This window comes from Ambystoma mexicanum, chromosome 2p, assembly GCF_040938575.1.
Source record: "Ambystoma mexicanum isolate Mex_15411 chromosome 2p, UKY_AmexF1_1, whole genome shotgun sequence".
NCBI lineage: Eukaryota > Metazoa > Chordata > Amphibia > Caudata > Ambystomatidae > Ambystoma > Ambystoma mexicanum.
In genome coordinates this window covers 1,301,164,352-1,301,181,244 of record NC_090923.1, presented here as the reverse complement: position 1 = coordinate 1,301,181,244, position 16,893 = coordinate 1,301,164,352, and the positions used below count along the sequence as shown (strand labels likewise).

The 16,893-nt window shown below is 46.9% G+C and overlaps 1 protein-coding gene across 3 annotated transcripts in view; it reads right to left on the bottom strand.

Annotated features, from left to right (window-relative positions):
- Positions 1-16,893, bottom strand: part of RSPH10B (radial spoke head 10 homolog B) — a 765,802-nt gene that overhangs the window by 748,157 nt on the left and 752 nt on the right. The gene's annotated exons all lie outside the window — the stretch shown is intronic.

The window sequence follows — 16,893 nt, the reverse complement described above, 5'->3', positions numbered from 1 at the left end:
AAGCAGTGGCCAGGTGGTTCACCCCCGACCAAAAAGCAGTGAAAAGAACTAACCGTAAACTAGAACAGATTGGAGGAAAAATTACGAATAAGACGAAAAGAGCAAAACACAGACTACAAATTCTATCATACAAATCAGAACTTCTCAAAGCAAAAAAGAAGCACTACGACGACCGGATCAGAAAAGCCGCCAACACCGAAAGAGAGTTATTCAACATCGTAAATGAGATGAGAAACCCAACCTGATGCCACAACTCACCAGTACCCTCCCAAAAACTATGCGATGATCTTGCTGATCACTTCAAGAAAAAAAATCACCTACATACACTGAGTCATACAAAGCCGACCAAATCGACCAAACAATGTACCAGCTACCACCAGCCCCTGGACCACAGCACAAAATGTGGTGCTTCCAACAGATGTCGAGAGAAAAACGTCTAAGCATGGTTAAAAAGACTAACAAGGCAGGTTCCCCAATGGACCCCAAACCTCTTGACATGTTACACATTACCAACGTTGGTCATGGTGGTAGAGGAAAAGATTAGGAAGGACGGTAGGAAATGTTATTGTGCGGAATACTGACGGTACAGCGTTTCGAACTAGAAGCAGCGGTCTAGTTGTTTCACGTTTGCACGCCGCATCTACAACAGATCACGTGATTCCTGATAAGGAAGGAAGAGCTTCCAGCAAGTGCGTCGCTACTGCCTTTACCGACGCTCCGTAAGTCTGCTCCTAGGAATTCAACCTTTCTGATGCTTCGACTACTTTTCCTGTTGTTCTAACTCTCTATTCTACTTCCTTTACTCCTTTGTACAGACTTACACCCTGGCCGGGTACGGCTTCTTCTGTTAGTGCTGTGAGAGAAGTCCTGTCTTCGATAGTACGTGTTGCCTTAGCCCTTCTCCATTCTTCAGTCATTCTGTTGTCCCGTCAGGCAATCATTTCCAGGATATTCTTTCTTTTTTACATTAGTCTGCTACTGATCAGGTTGTGCAGGACAAGATTCTCCGCCCCCCTCAAGTCTTAGAGAATAGCAAAGCCTGATAGCGAATTTCAATTAGTATCCACAGTACGTTTTCTCCCGATAGAATTTTCACTCTTTACTTTTTTAACCCTCTGTCCTTGCACTTACCTGTTCTGTCTTTATTCCTTAGAACGAACATCACTTCTTCCTTGCGCACCAACTCTTCTAAGAACCACATCCACCTTCCGCTGTCCAGTCTGAAGCTTCGTAGCTACTTAGGGTTTTTTTCCCCAGGAGGGTTTCCCTGGGGGTTGCGCCTTCCTCCTCCCTCTCTCTTGACTGCGGGGAGAAGGTGGAGCAGGATTCTCACGGGAGATCCTCCAATTCCTTGCTGGCTGTCTTCATTGGAAACCGCAGTCTGCCCAGGTTAGTGAAACAGTTTGCCACTTAGCTGTGTACTGATAACAGGTAGCGACGCCTTATATTTTGGGAGATATAGCCACGGCAGACAGTGTTTTACAATGGAGCAACAGATGAAACAACTCATGGCTGCTATGCAGGCTATGTCCTTAGAAATGCAAACCTTAAAACAAAACAATACGACTGGCCACCAGGGGGCGCACGGATGTGGAAGCTCTCCGTGTGAGCTCCCGTTATGCAGCCCCAAGAAGTGTGTTGAGCCCCCACTTTTTGGCCCTCCCGCGCGTACAAACTGGAACCTGGCAGTGTGACACAGCCCCCCACCAGCTGGCCGAAAATCCGATGAAAAACGGACCTTCCTTCACTGGGAAATCGTTGTGTGCACAGAGGCCCCCCCCTCCCTCGGCGCGCAAAAGTGAGAGGAGTACGGAGAAGCCCTGCGGAGCAACGAGGAACCCTGTTGCGGAAGTGCGTGGGCTGCCGCCTGTGTTCCATTGCGACCCCGCTCCCCGCCCCACGGCGGCTCCGCGAGCACGTTTGTTGAAATAAGGTGAGAGGCAGCACGCGAACAGACACGCGCCCCCCGCAGCCCTCAGACCGCGTTGGAGCCAAATCACGGGCCTATTCCCTGGGCCCAATCCAGACCCCAGCACACTGTCACGGCCCGACCCTGCGGCGTGACTTGCCTTGATTGTGGCGCAGAGCCCCCAGTGTGGTGGTGAGGACATAGTGGAGCGCAGGGCACGCTGCGCTGATTCAAGAGGAGGCCACCCTCACAGGCACTCAGTGGGCCACGTAGGGGACACCCGCGTATAATACGCGCGATCCCGCCCCGGACACAAAGCGGGCCTGAAGCGGCTGGGAACGTGACATCATCTGTCCAGATCTTGTGCCCCCTCAACATTTCCCCTCACGGACCTGCGAAAGTGATATCTACGAGGCCCCAGAGACCCCCTGGCACATTCTGAGGGCCCATCAGTAGGGAACATCCACACGGCAACAGTGATCAAGGAGGACTGGAAAGCTAGACAGTGCCCTAATTCTGCGCACATTAGAGGCCCCCCTCTACAGCCTGGCACGAAGTACCCCTCAAGAGACACCCCGACAGCACACGCAGATTTTGAAAAAGGGGGGCCCCTGCATCATCCGCGGTAAACCAGGGGGTGTACGCCTACCCTTTACAGGCGGAAAATAAATAAATGAACGACGCTGCATCCCCCGAGAACACGCAAAGAACGTCCGGGCCCCTGTGAAGCCTCTGAAAAAAAGGCACCCCACCTGTTGCAATAGAAGCCATACCAAACGGAGGGTACGGCCCCTGGAAACAGGGCGAGTGCCTCCTCCGACCACACGGACCAAGGCCACCACTGCCCTCGACACCTCGGCAGCATATCCCCAACACTCTAGCCCGGCGCTGAAGTTGTTCCGCCACCGCTGAGGAGGTACAAATCTGCGAAACCTCACGACGAACTAGCATGGGGGGTAAGGCCCCCAACACAGGGCGTGTGCCTCCTCTGCCTAGCCTGTCGGGACAAGGAACCCACGACTCCGATCAGCAGGACCGGCAAGCTGACCACACTGCTAGAAGTTTATATGGACATTAGGCACAAGTTGGCTCCTTTTGCCTACACTGCCACCCCACATACACCAACAAGGTCTACGATGGCGAACAACGTTACCACAGCGAATGACCTGGCCGCAGCAACAAAAGGTGACATCGCTGCCCTGCTAGGAGAAATTTAAAATCTGGGCGCCAACATAGGGGGGGAAGATAGATAAAATCACCCAAAGGCTGGACAATATGGAAGACAGGCTCGAAGGGGTAGAGAGCAATCAGGCCTCCATTGACACCCTTGAGATCCAACTCGATCAGAGACTATCAGAACTGGAGCACAAAGAAGTAGAGTTTAAACTCAAACTCGATGATTTGGAAAACAGAGAGCGCCGTAACAATCTACGCATCTTTGGAATCCCGGAAAGGGAGGGCGAAACAGAGGCGGACCTGAGGGAAACTTTCCACAATATCATCAAACTTCTTGTAGCTGATGACGCGGTGGACGCACCAATGACGGAAAGAATCCACAGAGCGGGTGGCCCCCCAGGGGGTCCACGATCAGTCCTCGCCCGGTTCCACCGGTTCAGAGACAAAACCCGAATCCTCGAGAAAGCGAGGGAAAGCGATGAGATCACGCTGGGAGGGGCCCGGATCTCGATATATCAGGACCTCTCCCCCTTAACATTGGCCCTCAGGAAAATGTGCGTCCCCCTCACAAGGAAACTAAAGGAGAAGAATGTTCGATATAGATGGGGTTACCCTTTCCCTCTCACGTTTGAATATGAGGGAACCAAATTTAGATTGCGATCTGAAAAAGAAATACAGAAATGCATCTCAGACCTTCTTGAGCCCCGACTAGACAGGGAAAACCAGGGAGAGGTGAAAAAAGGAGATCGCGAATGGCTGATTCAGGGACCCAGAAGGAAGAAAGTAAAAGGATCTCGAAAGTTCTGAAGAGGTAACCTCTCTCCGGAGGGGGACAACTGAAATTGATCGACTCTGGTAAGACGAACACACATATTTCACCTACCAATGCTACAATGAGACGTTAACGTGTATATCGTTCCAAGATGAGAATGGAGAAAATTAGGGGGGAACCAAGGAAGGGCTCAACTCAGTTAAGAGGAGTAGTATGAGAATGTGGGGCGTGAGGTAACGGTCCCCAAAGGTGGTTCGATGCCGACTCGGTGCTGTCAACCGGGTTCACTCGAACGCCTTCGACAGGGGAGAAGGGAGGTGAGCGGGGAGGGTCGGGAGGGGCCGAAAGAAGGGAAACGGGTCAGAGCAATATCAAATGCACCTCAGAACAACCGATGCAGCTCACAATCTGAGATGAAAGAACGTTATCGATCACATGGCAAACATTAACATAAGGGAGCTTGCCTCCCTAAGAGTCGGGACACTCAATGTCAAAGGGCTCAACTCACTGACGAAACGGTCCCTTGTGGCCAGGGAATTTCCTAGAAGTGGTCTAGACATCCTACTATTACAGGAAACAAAATACATAAAAGGAGAGGAACGACAGGTCCTGGGGAAACGAGTCGGGTTCGAGTTTTGGGGGTCAGGCCCGTTCAGGAGGGGAGTGGTGGGAATCCTCATCAGGAAAGGTATAGGCTTCACACTAACCAAGATATGGTCGGATGTAGAAGGACGTGTAATGCTGGTGAACGGTCAGTTGGGTAAGCTGAGTGTCACCATTGCCACTCTGTATTCTCCAAACACAGCCCAATCTAGATTTCTTTCCAGAACAATCCCTAAGATACTACTTGAAGCCACAGGGCACATTATCTTGGGAGGGGATTTCAACCAATGGGCGAATCCGGCGAAAGATCGAAAGCCTGGGAACCCCGATATGGTGCAGCAAGACAGGCCCGAACTCTCTGAGCTGGCTCATATGATGGAACTGTACAATATGATAGATGCATGGAGGGTCCGCCATCCGGAAGAACTGGGCTACACCTTCTATTCAGCTCCCCACAATACGTTCACCCGTATCGATTATATACATCTCTCCGGGGAGCTCTCTGAGGTGATATCACAAGCACAGATAACACCGATCGCCTGGTCTGACTATGACATGGTCCTCACAGACATCCAGTGGGCTGATTTGCCAAAAAACAATGGAAAATGGCGTTGTAATGAGAGCCTCTGGAGAGATGTTGTCTTCAGAACAGAAATGGAGACAGAGATCTCTGAATTTTTCAAAGCGAACGCCAATGGTGAAGTGTCCAGACAAACGGTGTGGGAGGCTGGGAAGGCTACCTGGAGAGGAATTCTGATAAGGGAAGGCGCATCGAAAAAGAGGGAACGTGCCCTCGTTGAACAAAGGCTACGAGCTGAAATCTGCCAGTTAGAAAGCAAATCCAAAGTGGGTGAAGAATTAGACCCGCAGAAAATGAAAAGGGCCAAAGAGAAAAGAAGCGAATTGAAACTGCTGGAGTATGAACAGGTTGTGCGCAAACTGAGAATGTTAAAACAGAAATGTTATGAAAAGGGCGATAAGGCTGATGCGCTTCTTGCTGCCAGGCTGCGTGAACAAAGAGCTGAAGGTAAAGTAATAGAGATTAAAGAAGATTCCTCCCCTACACCATACGCCCACACCACTATTCCAGAATGCTTTGCCAACTTTTATGAAACATTATACTCCTCCGACGTGGACCCAGGGCCATCAGAGATTGAGTCATACCTGTCCTCAATAGATGTACCCCGCATTCCTGGCACAGTTGCCGAATCCCTAGAATCGCCTATTAGGGAACTGGAGGTCCAGGCTGCCATAAAGAGGCTGACTTTGGGCAAGTCCCCGGGCGAAGACGGCTATACAGCCGGCTTTTACAAAACTTTCATAACCATATTAGCTCCCTTTCTGACACTCCTCTTCAATGAAATAATGGAAACAGGGAAGTCCCCGGACTCTTTCACCAGGGCACTGATTACTGTCATCCCCAAGGCTGGGAGGGACCCCACAAATTGCGCCTCATATCGCCCCATCTCGCTACTCAACCTCGATGCAAAGATATATACCAGAGTCTTGGCGGCAAGACTCGAATCCCTTGTCCCACAACTCATACACTCTGATCAAGTTGGGTTCATATTAGGAAGACAGGGGGCAGACACAATCCGCAAAACCCTCCACCTAATCCATGCGTCCCAGAATGACCCGAGCTTACTCTCTATTGATGCAGAAAAGGCTTTTGACAGGGTGGAGTGGGGGTTCCTAAAGGCGGTACTACGAAAGGTAGGATTGGGCGATAAATTCAGACAAGCAATACATGCGGTGTATACAGACCCCAAAGCATCTATATTTGTGAATGGTGAATACTCACGGTGGTTCAATCTCCAACGTGGGACCCGACAGGGGTGCCCCCTCTCGGCGATTCTCTTTGCCCTCTCCCTTGAGCCCCTGGCAATAACGATGAGAGCGGACCCCACGCTTGAGGGTAACCGACTGGGGACAACGGAATATAAAATTGCCCTCTATGCTGACGACATCCTCCTTCATATCACTAACCCCTCCTCTTCCGTCCCCCGAGCCCTATCCTTGATAGAGGAATACGGCAAACTCTCTGGGTTTAAAGTAAACAGAACAAAGTCGACACTCTTTCCTCTCCAGGGACAAGAGGATGACAATATCATCAAATTTTCCTCACTCGGCCTACATATTGAGCATTCAAAACTACAATACCTGGGGATACAAATAACGAGAAATTTAGAGGACCTATTTGAAGCTAACTTTCCCCCCCTACTGAAACAATTCAAGCTAGATTTGACAAGGTGGGATAAACTCACAATCTCCTGGCTAGGTCGGCTAAACGCAATAAAGATGGTATCACTTGCCCGCTTCTTATACCCCTTCCAGACAATACCCGTTAGGATTCCGAAAATGTTCTTCACTGAAATCAAAAAGGCCATGCTCCACTTTCTATGGCAGGGGAAGAAAGCGAGAATCCCATATAAGACTTTAATACTTCCCAAAGACAAGGGAGGGGTGGGTCTGCCCAACCTCCAAAAATACTATGAAGCCTCACAACTCAGAGTATTGATCCCACACCTGCGCGACCAGACAAACATCCAGTGGGTCAATATGGACAACCATTACTTTTTGCCGGTCACAGTATCTGAATGGCTCTGGGCACCCAAGAAACAGATATGTCGAAAACTCAAAGATCACCCGATACTTATGACCATCTGGGACACCTGGATGCATGGCGCGAATATGCAAGGCATTACCACCTGGCCGAGCCCCTTGAGCCATTTATGGTCCCCAGGAATCAACGACCACATTCCGGATGTAGGAAGGTACCAAAGCTGGTACGAGGCTGGTTTAGAGAGAGTAGGCCAACTACAAAAGGGAAGACGCCTTCATTTCACTCCCTGAGCTGACCGAGGCCATGGGAATAGGCTCATTATCCACATTTCAATACCTACAACTCAAAGGGGTTTTGACAAGAACCATGTGGAGACCTAAACTGATGAGATAACTCACCCCCTTTGAGAAAATACTCGACTCAAGAACTGTAATGAAGGGGCTAATATCAGATATGTACAGGGCATTGATAGAGGGAGAAGGTGTGAACACTGACGCACTAAAAAACAGATGGGAAAAGATTTCGCTGAACAGTTCACACCCGAACTTTGGGACACCGTATACCAAGCAGCCACACGGATATCCATTTCAAATCAGTACAAACTACATGCAATCAAATTATTACACAGATGGCAATATGACCCCGTCAGACTATCCAAAATGTTTCAGACCGCAAGCCCGGACTGCTGGCGTGGATGCGGACAGAGGGCGGACTATTGGCACATGTGGTGGGGATGTCCCCGGATACAGGTATTTTGGTCGGAAGTTCTAGGCTGGATCAAAGAGGTCGATGGCATTGCCAGAACACCTACTCCCTACCTCATACTGTTCGGCCTCGAAAAAGATGAAGACGATTGGGTCAAGATCAAAGACATAGCCCCGCAACTGCTCCTGGATGCTCGGGCAACTCTGGTTATGAGGTGGAAGGCTCCCACATGCCCCACGAAAAATGAATGGATCCATGTATCCACCAACATTTGTATAATGGAACACATAACAGCATCGCTGCATGGTAAACTCTCACAGACTGAAACCTTGTGGATGGAATACAAAAGCATATATCTACCAGACGGCCTGTCCCGTAACACAGCCCTTACTCTGATGGCGGAGGAGCAAGGAATAAACTAAACGATGTTTAAGTTGAACTCTTCGACGGACACTCTTACGAATAATGTAAACCCGACAATAAACTTTGATTCCGATCGTTGTACGATGAATTCTGCATGATCTGTGATAAAGGCTCTGACCATGGGGGAGGGGGATGGGGATTGAGAAGGGGGAAAAAGTTATGATGTTGCGCGAACATTATGCATGCAGAAAGTTTACATGTGACGGACGCAAAACACAAGGAATTCTGTTTGCTTTATTATAGTGAAATTCTTAATTGTGTACCTATTGTATACTTTTCCTGCATAACCTGTATTCATAAAACTAATAAAACCAAATTTACAAAAAAAAAACAAGACAATACACAATTGAAACAACAGATCGCCCGAGCCTTCACAGAATCTCCCCCGTCCACATTGCAGACGGGTAAATTTGACGGGGATCCTCACAAATTAAAGGAATTTCTGGATAGTTGTACTATCCAATTTACCTTTACGCCCGATTCTTTCCAACAGATAAAGATAAGGTGGGATTTCTGATTTTCCATTTATTAGACCCAGCGTTGGCATGGGCTACTCCTTTGGATACCTCGGGCAATGTGGTCCTATACTCCTATCCAGCCTTTACCAACAGTTTGAAGTCCATGTTTAGCCGAAAAGAAATCTCTGTAACCACCCAGGAGAGGTTACTTGATTTAAAACAGGGTTCGAAAGACCTCATGACATATATTACACTTTTTAAACAATTGTCCTCCGAAACAAGTTGGCCTGATGATGGTCTTACTACTTTATTTCGACGAGGTCTTTCTGAAGAACTTAAAGACGAAGTCTCGAAAGTTCCTTGACCAGCAAATTTAGCCGACATGATCACCCTTACAATGCAGATCGATTACCGGATACAGGAACGTCAGCATGAGAGGAAGAAGGGGAAGAACATCCGATCTCATACTGAATTTCTCCCCATTCACACCAAGCCGGTATCCGCAGAAGAGCCCATGCAAATAGGTTCCATGAGGGGTCCACTATCCAACAATGAGAGAGAGAGGCGAAAGACGTTGGGACTTTGCATGTATTGTGGGTCCTCTGTACATATACTAAGAGACTGCCCATTAGTTCCACCACGTCGAACCCACTTCCAGGTATCTCAGAGTGAAGTCTCTTTAAACACTGAACTTATTGAACAACCCATGGTGGTGATTTCCTTGGCAATAATCCTCCCTGATATCATCCTAAAAAACATCGCTGCGCTTATCGACTGCGGGGAACTTTCTGGATGAGTGGGCTTCTAAGAAAGGAATCGCCAGAGTGACCAAACCACTAGCCACTCCTATCCAGGGTGTTGATGGCACTCCTTTAAGTTCAGGGCCTACCCGAGAGCAAACTATACCCTTAACATGTTCAGTTGCTGCACACCAGGAGGTTCTAGAATTTGATCTAATCCGAACTGCTCATTTTCTGGTAATTTTAGGGCTTCCTTGGTTAAGAATACATAATCCGTTTATCAACTGGTCCGCTGGAACTCTTTTTTTAGGTCCGGAATATTGCGTCACCCATTGTATGTCTCAAACTGCCGTGGGAGTACATATTCCGTCGGAGACAGAACATTTTCATAAAGTTCCGTCTATCAGTCATATTAGAAAGATTCCCGAGTCCCATCAACAATATCTAGCAGTGTTTTCTATTGCCGAATTCCCTACTCTTCCTCCACAACGAAGAGATTACTGTCACATTAACATTCTCCCCGAACAACCTATTCCATTTGGTCGAATGCATGTACTATCTCAGAAAGAAAAATCCACCCTTAAGGATTATCTCCAACAAAATATTCAGAATGGCCTGATCGCCGAATTTAACTCACCTGCAGTAGCTTCATTATTTTTTATTCCGAAAAAGGACTTCGAAGAGCTAAGACCATATATTGACTACCGGGGACTTAACAGAATTACCATTCCGGATAAATACCCAATGCCTTTGATCCCCGATATTTTAGAATCGGTTCGAGGGGCTTCGTTTTATACTAAGTTGGATTTACGAGGGGCCCATCACCTCATCAGGAGTGCCCCAGGAGATGAATGGAAGACAGCGTTCCGGACTCCATTCGGACATTTCAAATATCATGTGATGCCGTTCGGCTTGGTCAATGCACTGGCTGTCTTTCAACGCTTTATGGACCATCTATTCTTCGACATCCTCCTTCATTTTGTCATAATCTATCTTGATGATATTTTAGTGTTCTCCAAGAACAAAGAGGAGCACATTAAACACGTCAATCTTGTTCTGGCGCTCTTCAAGAAAATCAATTGTACTGTAAGGCTGAAAAGTGTGAATTCCACCAAGAACAAGTAACTTATCTAGGCTTTGTATTGTCAACTCAAGGTATTTCCATGGATCCAAGGAAGGTATCATCCATCTTAGACTGGCCCCCTCCAACGTCTGAGAAAGAGATCCAGCGATTCTTGGGTTTCACAAATTTTTACCGCTAATTCATTCCCTGCTTTTCAGAAACCGTTCAACCCTTTACCAGACAGTTAAAGAAGGGAGTTTCATTTTGTTGGGATGAAGTGACACAAGAGGCTTTTGATAAATTAAAACGCCTTTTTACGTCGGCCGAGATCCTGGCAACTCCAGACCAGACTCAACCTTTTGTGGTCGAGACAGACGCCTCGCATCATGCTTTGGGGGCAGTTCTTCTCTAAAAGAACAATCATGGAGAAGAGAAACCAGTGGCATATCATATCTATCAAAGACCTTTAGCCCTTCGGAAGAGAACTATACCATCCTCGAAAAGGAACTGTTAGCTATCAAGAGAGCCTTTGAGGAGTGGAGGCATCTTTTGTTGGGAACAACCTTTCCTGTGGAAGTTCGAATGGATCATCGAAATTTCAAAGTATTACAGCAAGCCTACACGACCAACAGCCGACAGGCAAGATGGGCCCATTTATTTTTGCCTTTCAGAATTGAATTTACTGTCCTCCCGGGAAATCGAAACCTACGAGCAGATGCTCTCTCTCGTAAGGATCCCTCGTCTCACAGATTCACCCCGGAACCCTTATTTACAAAAGCCAAGTTTGTGGCCATAGTAATGGATTTCCTTCAGACCCTGAAGCAAGAAACTTCTCGGAACGGACAGTTATGTGAAGATCTCGCAGTCATTCACCTGCTTACTTTGACGAAGGGTTGTTATTTCCACAAAGAACAAGCCTTCATACATACCGCTCCTCTTCAAAAGGAAGTGTTGCAAATGTGCCATGACTCCAGAGCTGCAGGGCATCGGGGATATTGAAACACCTTAGAATTGATCACTTGACATTTTTGGTGGCCAACAGTAAAGAATGATGTCCGGGACTACGTATCCACCTGTGTAGTTTGTCAGCAGTCCAAAACCCCCTGGATTCCTCCTTACTGTCTATTATCACGTATGCCTATCCCTGACAAACCCAGGAAGGTGATTTCTACAGACTTTATAGTCGATCTCCCGATGTCTTCTCAGTATACCACCATTATGGTAACTATAGATTACTTCACCAAATTGGCTCATTTTACACCGTTAATCAAGCTCCCTGGGGCTGCCCAAATGTCTAAAGTATTTTTGACAGAAATATTTTCCCGACACGGCCTTCCCAACATTATTGTTTCAGATAGAGGCCCCCAATACACCTCACAATTTTGGAAATACATGTGTCTCGAGTTGGGAATTAAGAGGTCTCTCAGTTCAGGTTTTCACCCACAGACCAACGGGCAGACTGAGCGTCTAAATCAAACCTTGGAAGGGTACCTATGGTGTTTTGTATCTGCAGCCCAAGACGATTGGGTAGAATTGCTTCCGCTGGCAGAATTTGCCTACAACAATGCCTATCACTCAGCGTTAAAGACTACCCCTTTTTTTGTTCCTATGGATATCATCCATCTTTTCTACCCTCTATCACTCCCCCAGTATCTCCATGTCCAGGAGTGGACAGTCTCATTTCCAACATTCAAAAAGGACATCAACTGGCTCGTCTATCTCTGAAATCAGCTCAGGACCGAGCCAAACTATATGCTGACCGCCATCGCAGGAAATTACCTACACTTCAGGAGGGGGAGTTAGGCTGGCTAGCCTCCCGGTTTCTTCCCAGACATTTGGTTCCTTCCAAACTATCCCCCAAATATTTTGGCCCATTCTAAATCATTGCTCTTGTGGGATCATCAGCAGTTCGGCTAGAACTTCCTCCGTCCTGGTCCCGGATACATCCTGTTTTTCACGTCTCGCAGATCAAGTTGTCCATTAAAGACCGTTTCTCTCGGACGCCTAACTCTCCGCCGGTTAGCACAGATACTGGTCCAGAATACGAAGTAGCCAATATCTGTGACTCAAGATATAGGCGAGGTCACCTTCAATTTCTAATTGACTGGAAAGGGTATTCACCGTCAGAAAGGACATGGGAAGATGCTTCAGGGGTACATGCCCCTAAATTGGTGAGAAAGGTTTTCCGACTACACCCGTGAAAACCGGGGTTGCCTCCCCTGAGGAGGGGACATACTGTTACACATTACCAACGTTGGTCATGGTGGCAGAGGAAAAGATTAGGAAGGACGGTAGGAAATGTTATTGTGCGGAATACCGACGGTACAGCGTGTCGAACTGGAAGCAGCGGTCTAGTTGTTTCACGTTCGCACGCCGCATCTACAACAGATCACGTGATTCCTGATAAGGAAGGAAGAGCTTCCAGCAAGCGCGTTGCTACTGCCTTTACCAACGCTCCGTAAATCCGCTCCTAGGAATTCAACCTTTCTGATTCTTCGACTACTCATTTTTCCTTTTGTTCTAACTCTCTATTCTACTTCCTTTACTCCTTTATACAGACTTACACCCTGGCCGGGTACGGCTTCTTCTGTTAGTGCTGTGAGAGCAGTCCCGTCTTCGATAGTACGTGTTGCCTTAGCCCTTCTCCATTCTTCAGTCATTCTGTTGTCCCGTCAGGCAATCATTTCCAGGATATTCTTTCTTTTTTCCATTAGTCTGCTACTGATCAGGTTGTGCAGGACAAGATTCTCCACCCCCCTCAAATCTCAGAGAATAGCCAAGCCTGATAGCGGATTTCATTTAGGATCCACTGTAAGTTTTCTCCCGATAGAATTTTCACTCTGTACCTTTTTAACCCTCTGTCCCTGCACTTACCTGTTCTGTCTTTATTCCTTAGAACGAACATCACTTCTTCCTTGCGCACCAACTCTTCTAAGAACCACATCCACCTTCCGCCGCCCAGTTTGAAGCTTCTCAGCTACTCAGGTTTTTTTTCCCCAGGAGGGTTTCCCTCGGGGTTGTGCCTTCCTCCTCCCTGTCTCTTGACCGCGGGGAGAAGGGGGAGCAGGATTCTCACGGGAGATCCTCCAATTCCTTGCTGGCTGTCTTCATTGGAAACCACAGTCTGCCCAGGTTAGTGAAACAGTTTGCCACTTAGCTGTGTACTAATAAGATGACATCATTAAATCCATCCTAGCACAGAACACACAATTGGAATACTACCTAAACCTCTTCAATTAATCACTTACAACAGGAAGAGTTCCAAGACCATTCTAAACACCCTACATAAAACCTGTGCTCAAGGACACAACGGGCGATGTGGAAGACCTCACAAACTATAGACCAATATCAAACATCCCATACCCGGCAAAACTATTAGAAACCTACGTCTATGAACAACGACTTGAGCACGTTGAGAATAACAATCTACTGGACTAGGCACAGGTAGGCTTCAGACCCTTGAGAGGAACGGAGACCGCACTAGTCTCAACAAGGGACGATGTAAAGATGAACTCGGACTCCAAGAGCAAATCAGCACTGATATTACTGAATCCCTCAGCTGCCTTTGACACAGTCAACCACAACATCCTAATAAAAAGAGTGGAAGAAAGAGGGCTCACTGACACAGCACTGCTCTGGATCAAATATTTCCTCTCAGAAAGAACAGAAACAGTTTCATTAAAACCTTTCAAATCCGCACAAAAGGACACCACCTGCAGAGTACCCCAAGGCTCATCACTATCACTGCTACTCTTCAACATCTACATGACACTGCTAATCAATCTCATAAAAAAATAATAACATGTTACAACTACGCAGATGATACACAAATCATCTTCAAATACAGTGACATGCAAGAAGATAATTCACCCCTAATAGAGTGTCTCAAGGCGCTCTACCAATAGATGAACATCAACAAACTCAAAATTAACCCAGAGAAAACTGAAATCATGATTACACCTGAAGACAGAGGAAACAATTAGTGAATACCAAGGCCCATAGAACAGGGGAACCCACCGACATCATCTGCAGCTGTAAAAAACCTTGGAATCATCATGGACAAAGAGTTAACACTAGAACCCCAAGTTAATACCATAATCCAGAAGTACTTCTTCCACCTACAAATGGTTAAAATAATTCTACCAATCCTCTCATTCATGCACAAAACACTGGCGCTAATATCCTTCATCATGTCCAGGATATATTATGCTACCAGCATATACCTTGGAATGCCAGACTACCTACCAAGGAAACTGCAACTAATACAAAACGCGGCAGCCAGACTTCTCCTTAAATTCAACAAAAGAGATCACATCACACCAGTTCTTAGGATGTTACATTGGCTCCCAGTTAAAAAAATAATCACTTTCAAAACAATGTGCATAACACACAGAGCAATACACAGCCAGGGAGCGGAATTCATTCAAAAGAAACTTTAATCTACAAACCAACCAGAACCCTGAGATCCTGCAAGGACATCTACCTAGAACCCAAATAATACACACAAAAAGTACTGTGTGGATCAGCATTCTCCTGCTTAGCCGTGGAACTATGCAACTCCCTTCCCAGGGAAATACAAACCCTGGCAGACCATACAAAATTCTGAAATCTTCTTAAAACCTGGCTCTTCAGCTCCGAACACAATGAAACCGACTGAAAAGTGCCTGAACACCTCATAACCGGCCAAGCACTGAAAAATGAAAAGTAGCCCAAAAACAATAGAGAAATGAGGGACAAGACTGGGAAGAGAGACCTTAAACAGAGATGCCCCCACCTTCCACCACCTAAAGAACAACTACTAAGAAACAGGAGAAGCTGGTAGGCCCGATACGATTAGGCCAGAGAATGAGGCTCAAGGGAAACCGGGAGAGGGAAAATCGGGGAGGGGAGACTCTCAGCGTAGGTGCACCCCCACTAAGGACCAACAAGTGAACAGGAGTAATGCACCAGACCCTCCCCAATAGATAATAGACACCGCCAGTAGGGTATCGAGGAAGATGACTAACCGTTCCTTGCTGATTTCCCTTAGGCCAGTGAACACATCACCTAGCTAGAAATAGGGCTTGTACTAAGAGATCAAACAGCCTAACGAATTACGGAGAAGCTAAAGAATCACGACCACTGAGGCGACAATTAAGGTAAAACCCAGAAAGAGCAACTCGGGGGGGAGACAAATATCACGACGGCCACAAGTGACGCAGCTAGATGAATTTCAAGGGAAGGAAATGTGACGCACTAGACAGACCTGGGAATTGTGATGCACTTAGATGGATGTCAGGGTTAGGGAATCAGATGCACTTAGGTGGATTTCAGGGGTAGGAAATGTGATGTACTTAGATGGATTTTTAGGGAGGGGAGGTGTGACACACTCGGATTGATTTCTGGGGTGGGAGATGTGATGCACTTGATGGATTTTCGGGGGCAGAGGGGGTGACGCACTTGGATTGATTCCTGGCATGGGGGGAGTGGTGCACTTGAGTGGAATTCGGGGGCAGGGTGTGGCGCACTTGGATTGATTACTGGCATGGGGAGTGGTGCACTTGGGTGGAAGGTGTGGAGCACTTGGATAGATTTCCAGGACTTTCACCAACAATCCGTACTAATATACTCACTCCCCTGCATACACCTCTCAAACTATGGACTTAACACAGAGACCTCTACAGCACCACAGTCCACATGTACTTCACAACCCCACAAAAAAACAAACCACACATAATCTTGCACAACAGCATATGGTGGCCAACTTCCGAAAATCACATTTTTATTTATTTAATGTATCATACAGTACAGATTGTACTTTTAACACAAAACATTAAAAATCATCACAGTACTACATTCCATAATTGAACAGTAGTAAAAGCTTATAAAATCTTATCCTACACATTCTGCTCATCATCATACAAGGAAATTACTAGAAAACCACCACACAAGCCTTTAAAAACTCCAATCTACATGTAGATAGGGACAATTCATTACAATTTAAAATCCTCTTCCATAAATCGTGCTCTGTGGCAATAAAGTTCATAGCTAAAATTTTAGTCCGCTGTATCCACAGACTGGGGCACTGGACACACAAGCGCTTCAAAGTCTCTACATGCTTGCGACAATGGCTACAAAGTCTCTGTTCACGTAGCGCATTATTTAGGCGACCCAAAATGTCTTGCGCCGGCACCAAGTTTAGCCTCAGTTTTAAAATTTGAAGCCTAAAATGTCTTGATGGGTGCTTTTCCAAATAGGGAGCAACACTGTTAAAGGTTTTAATTGTACACATAAAAATGATCCATTGATAGAAAAACAAAACACACATTTATGCTCAGTCAGCAGTGTTTACGAACTGAAGCTGCCAGCAGCACATCACAGCTCTCTTGCTCTTTTCCGCTCAACCCTACTAGCCACCCACCCTCCCACCATGCATTACAGATCCGCCTGTGCTCCTGGAGACCACACAAGTGGCATTGGTGCGCGGTATAAAAACCTTTAA